Genomic DNA, 6,000 nt, shown 5'->3' on the forward strand with positions numbered 1-6,000 from the left:
AGAGTAATGGCGTCGTCCTTTTAATGAAATGGCGCCGCTTTCGGCCCTTTTTTCAACTTCCTCTCGCTCCTTTATCGCACTTTGTCAACCCGTGGGCTGCTACTTCCCTCTCGTTGGAAATTACGTCACTTTGCTCCCATTGCCCTTTCCCTGTAAATTGCTCTCCTCACCTATCTTGCTTCGTAAAGGTCAAGTGAAGTATGCATGCCTCTCTTGTCGAGATTTATAGGGTAAGTTCGTTAGTCGCGGATTTTTGTTTGATGTGCGTGAAAAAATTATAAAATGTACAATTTTACGGAGAAATTCGAATATTTTTATCACCTTTTGAAACCTCAAAAACAGTTCTTGAATGATGGACGTTGGTAAATTCTGTAGTTTTTTGCGTGACCACCACGAAATAACTGCTGAAATATGGGATTCACCTTCAATTTTACTTGCAACGAAAAACCTAACTGGCTATATATTATGATTGGTAAAGAGATAGTGCATTGATTGTATGCATCGCATGAGATCAGTGCGTTATATTTACCATAAGAGGCTTATTATTATAATTGTTGTTTTGGCGTTTTAAGCTCATACGCAGGAGGGAATCAGTTCAATTATTTAGTGATATTTTAAAATTCCTACCGCTCTTTTTATTAATGATACATATTTTTTCGTTTGAAACAAGATACGCACTGACATGGTGACTTATTGTCTATGTGCTCATTAGTCATGCATCATTAAATATTTTAGTTTAAAGTCCAAATTATTCTGAAATGGTGTCCATTGATGCATGTAAAATTTATCGCATCAATGATGTTTGATTTGAAGATGGATTCGAAAAGCTTTCTTAGTTTCTTACCTACTTGCCTTTCAGGAAATGTTAGACATCACAATGACTAGCGTGCGAGGACTCACGGATTGTGTGGTAGTACGGCAATAATAATAAAATTTTTAAAAAAATTTAAAAACGGTAATAATAAAAAATTTGATGAAAAAGTTCATAAACCGTTGCATCATTTTCGAATCTAGTGAAAATCAGCTCGTCAAATTATTTCCGAAATAATTGGTAAAAACAATGGAAAACGCGTGACATATCACAATTAAGACGAAATAGGTCATAGATGAATTTTATATTATCAGATGTGTCATTGATTATGAGTCGAACTTATATTTCATAATAATTAATGCATCACTTTCAAACTTATTTCAATTTGTTCAAACTGTTTTGGAAAAGCTCCAATCGTGTGCAAATTATGAAAACAGATTTTTGACTTTTTTAAGCTCAAGGGTAGGAGGGAATCAGTTGAAGTATTTAGTGAGTTTTTTTTAAATTCCTACTGCTAAATTTATTATTGATACATTATTTACTTTAAAATAAGATACACAACTCCATGGTGATTTACTGTATTTATATAGAATGGTATAGAATTCTTTTTTTTTCCTCTTTTCCTAAATATTAATGAAAAAGTAGCATTTATACAAGCTATGACGGTTGGATGGTGGGAATATTTAAATAAATGCCTTAGAATGTGCGCTTTATTGGCTTATGTAATTCATATTAAAATATTTTTTTCTTCTTATTCATCCCCATAAATTCATCTGGAGTGTAGATATTTTTTGGGAGTGATTCTCAAAATGTGGGGTATGTCTTCATATGTATCGGAAGATATCGCTACTCTTATTTTATTTTTTCCATTTATTGCCTAGCAAGGCAATGAATTAGAATTGGTAATCATAGTATGACCCAAGTTACATTTATTTCATTGGCGTTCGAATCTGATGTTAGGATTTGACCGTTTGGAATGCTAGAATATCTCCCCAACCGCAGAGGTAATTGTACTTCATGGTCCACCCTAGTATCACTATTTTGGCGTGTGCTCTGTCGCTATTCCTGCACCTAATATTTCCTTTGAAATCTCTGGGTAATAAGAGCGTGTGTGGACTCCATGATGTGCATTCCGCTCAATGAACGAAGTCAAGAGTGGGTGAACTTAGGCTTGTGGCGTGGAGTACGCGGCGTCATCTATATCGATTGGAATTCAATAAACGCCCATGCGATCTTAGCGCCGCCGCGGGGCTTCTCGAAATCATATTACTTCCATCACCCATTCGACATGGATAGTAGTATACCACGAGAAATGTCAAGTGTCTCTTGTACGTTGAATAAGGATATTTTAATCGCTCTCTTCATCTCACAGTTCGTAAATGAATACCTAAAGGCGGGAATTTAATTTGACCTCACCTTCTGTCATACAAATATAAATAAATAAACATCACATAAAATTTTTGATAATATACTTTAGTTATTCTCGCATAATTTCAGCATTCAATTTAGTTTAACTAAAGCGAGCTATCTGTTTTTTTAGATGAAATTCTTGTCCAAAACAAAGTCAGAGAAACAACGCGCAAGATGTGACATATGGCGTTTCTTTTCACTTTTTAATATTGCATGGGAGCGGTTTTAATCAGATAGATTTTTCAGCCTTTATTTTACAACTATTGTTTTCGACGTTCCTACATTAGGTTAAAATTCACTTTTCCGACGTTGTAAAGAAGCTGATTCTTTTCATGAAATTCCTAGTTTTAGCGCAAAGAATATGATATTTCACACCATTGTCTCCGTGTATTTAGTCCTATGAGCTTATAATGTTCAACGAAGATGCTTTTTCTATTTATGTCTAATTTTTGTGGAAACTTTTCTCTGTGATACAAGCTGGTAGCTGTATGGACCCAAATGTGATACGCGCATGACATGTACCAGAATGTGGTCAATGTTAGTGCGATCATGAATGCGACTATAGGAACTGAGTTAGATTGAGAACATGGTGTTGAATATGAGGAATCAGTGCCATTACTTGAAAATTTGCTGTATTTTAAGAACAATTGTGTTGAAAGTTCTGATGCGTTTACTTTCTTTATAGTTCTTTGGTGGGTCAACAGGACTAGGTTCTACGTTGCCACCAGACGTAATTTATACTCCACCATAATGGGGAGTATAAATTACGTCTGGTGGATTCCATGAACATAGCGTCATGTTCACACGCATTGGGTCACAATATTCAGTTAGGTACTGTCGAACTTTGAACAAAATAGTGTCTCTTCCTTTTCAAGTTTAGGGAATTATTGAATCCATAATTTTCACAAAGGGTATAAATCCACTTAGCATGAATTTGAGATGAACAGTATATGCTGTACATTGTTTTGTACGGATGCTTCAATTTTTTCTGTGAATGGATGTTACTCGTATCTCCCTTAATAATATTACTCATCTTTCCCTAAATGGATATTACTCATCGTATTGACTGAAAAACCTGGTTGGCCATATGTTGAGATGCGATGGCCTGATGAAGACAATCTTCGAGAGACGAATAGATGGCAATAACGGAAAAGGAAGGCCTCGAATAAAATATATGGAACAGGCAAATAAGAATGTGAAAGATAAGAAATACGTCGGTATGAATAGATTAGATGATAGGAGAATTGAGTGGAGAGCTGCGTCAAAACAAACTTAGTAATGGTTGATATATAGTTTACCAGTGATGATGATTTTGAATGGATATTGCATAGAGTGTTATTGAAAAATATGTGGAGAAAAGTTGATGTAATAGCTTTGGTAACTTTGAAAATGTACGGAGAAAGTTGTCTGTCTCATAACTTTGAAGAATGGACTAAAAAGCTTGGAAATCACGATTTCTGTGCCAGCCTCTGTCTGGCGATGTGGCTCTCACCCCTCATGGACCCAGCTACAAATCCGAGTAGTGGTGGAGATTTATTAGAGGTATCCCTTTTTCAAAGGTTCCCCTGCTCGAGTGCTAAGTGGATGGTACTCCTTGTCTAGTATTCCGTCCGTCAGATGGGACGCTATGCTGTAGTACCCTTAGCGCCTTTCGAACAGGAGCAGGCTCTCGCTAATGCCAAGTTTCTCTCCTCATTTTCCGGGCATTGTCTCGTCGAAGGGGTGGCTACCTTGATGATATCATATCTTTTGACCGATAACTAGAGGAATGATCAATTAAAAAATTTTAAAGTTACTGAGGCTGTCGCTCTAAACCTCCTTCAAGGCGCTGGTAGCCTAAGCTGTCTGTCGCCACCCCCATGTATCATAGCAGACCAAGAAACATACAATTACCAATGCCTACTTTGAACCAGACATGTGTGATGGATGTACAGGATGTATTCTGTGCGACGTGCGGCGCCCCCCGGGGTCCGCGGCGATGGTTTCGACTTTTCTTATCTATTTATAAATGTTCATCTCCTGGAAGAAGGCCCATATTACCTTTTGGGACGGCGTTTTTCAATGTAAGTATAACGTGGTTGAATAAAACAGAATAGCATTATGTCCACTTGTTTTACTTTGGTACTACGCGTTTCAACCGCTTGGTCATATCGAGGTTCTCCTCTCTGGTCATATTCAGGTACATACCAGGTATGTCTCTACTTGAGGATGACCTAGTGGTTGAGACGCGTATAATTTTCTCCAACCAATATGTATTCTTGCCACTATTAGACATCGAGTATGTGTCGTAGTACCGAGAATGTTTAGAGAGATCTAATTCACGATCTAATTCGCAGCAGACTCGGGGTCGGCGTCACCACTTTGACTGGTTTTCAGTGAGGGCGGCACCTTTTTTTCGCATGTGAAGTTTGAAAATAATTTAAGTACATATACTACAGGTGGAGCATTTCGCAGGTTACTATGGCCTGTTTCCCCTCCTTACATGGACTTCACCCTTCAGTTCACTATAAGTCCTATTTCCTTTAATTACACAAGAAATCCTATTCTCTTCCTTCCCCTACCTCGCTTTCCTCGCATTCTTGCTTCAATGCCTGTGTTCGACATTCCCTCCCCGCGCAGCACTCACTCGTCCCAAACCTCCTGTCTCCCACGTATCTCATCTAGAAGCTATTTCTCCTTGCCCACCATGTCTAGCATTTCGTCGCTCCTCTCCCTCAATGTTTAGTTCACATTCTCTATTCTCCTGCACGCCCACATCTCGAAGGCCTCCTGTATTTTCTCGTCCTCCGCCCTTAGGGTCTATGTTTCCGCACGATAAAGCGCTACACTCCAGATCAGTGTCTTCATTAGCCTTTTCATTTAGTTTGTGGTTTGTGGTTCTTACGTACGAGTGTTATTGCAGCGACTTACCAGTGTTAGTGCAGCTATGAATGTGACTAAAGGAACTGTGTTAAGTTAATTACTTCCATCATCTATTCGACATCCATTCGGCGTGAATATAGGAATATACAAGAGAAACGTCAAGTGTCTCTCGTACGTTGAACAAGGATTATTTTAACATTGCTCTCTTCATCTTCCAGTTTGTAAATGAATACCTTGAGGAGGGAAGTTATGCTAGACCTTACCCGCTGGCATACCAAGAAAAATAAATATTAAATTAAATATGCAACATTGTACTGCATACCGATTCCCATCCTCTCATCAGCTCTTCTCTATTGATGAATTTCTTCTTTGTTAATGCAATTCTCATCCTTATGTCGTTACTATTGATTCCATTTTCCTGTAAAATGCCGCTCAAGCAGTTGAACCAGTTTCTAAATAAACGGAAAGAAAAAACTTCATTTGCCTTGACCTGGAAACGAGTTCGGGTCCCTCGTATGAGGATTTTTTTTGGATTCTCCGTAGGATGGCCTAAAGGAGGAGTGGGGAGCACAGGTTATCAGTTCTTGGACCAATGGATTGAGGAATACGCAATTTGAATGCCTGAAAGGTTCAGAGGCAATCGCCCATATCCCATAAGACTCGAGGTGCTTAGGGAAAATGACGTGGGCGGCGTGGACTATTGTGCGGATCGCCGTGATTGCAGAGTGAGGAAGCATCGGAACTCCGGACAATGGGAAACCGTTTTTCGGCCGTGAAGAGAACATGTTAATTTTACGCCCTCTAGCACGCCTCCGCCAATTGAATGACAATCGAATCGATCAGTGGCCATCGGGCGGTCCGTGACGAGATGTCGGCCGCAGTGGCTCGGCCTTTGGATATTGGCCATCGGAAAAGGA

This window comes from Ischnura elegans, chromosome 5 (genome assembly GCF_921293095.1).
Source record: "Ischnura elegans chromosome 5, ioIscEleg1.1, whole genome shotgun sequence".
NCBI lineage: Eukaryota > Metazoa > Arthropoda > Insecta > Odonata > Coenagrionidae > Ischnura > Ischnura elegans.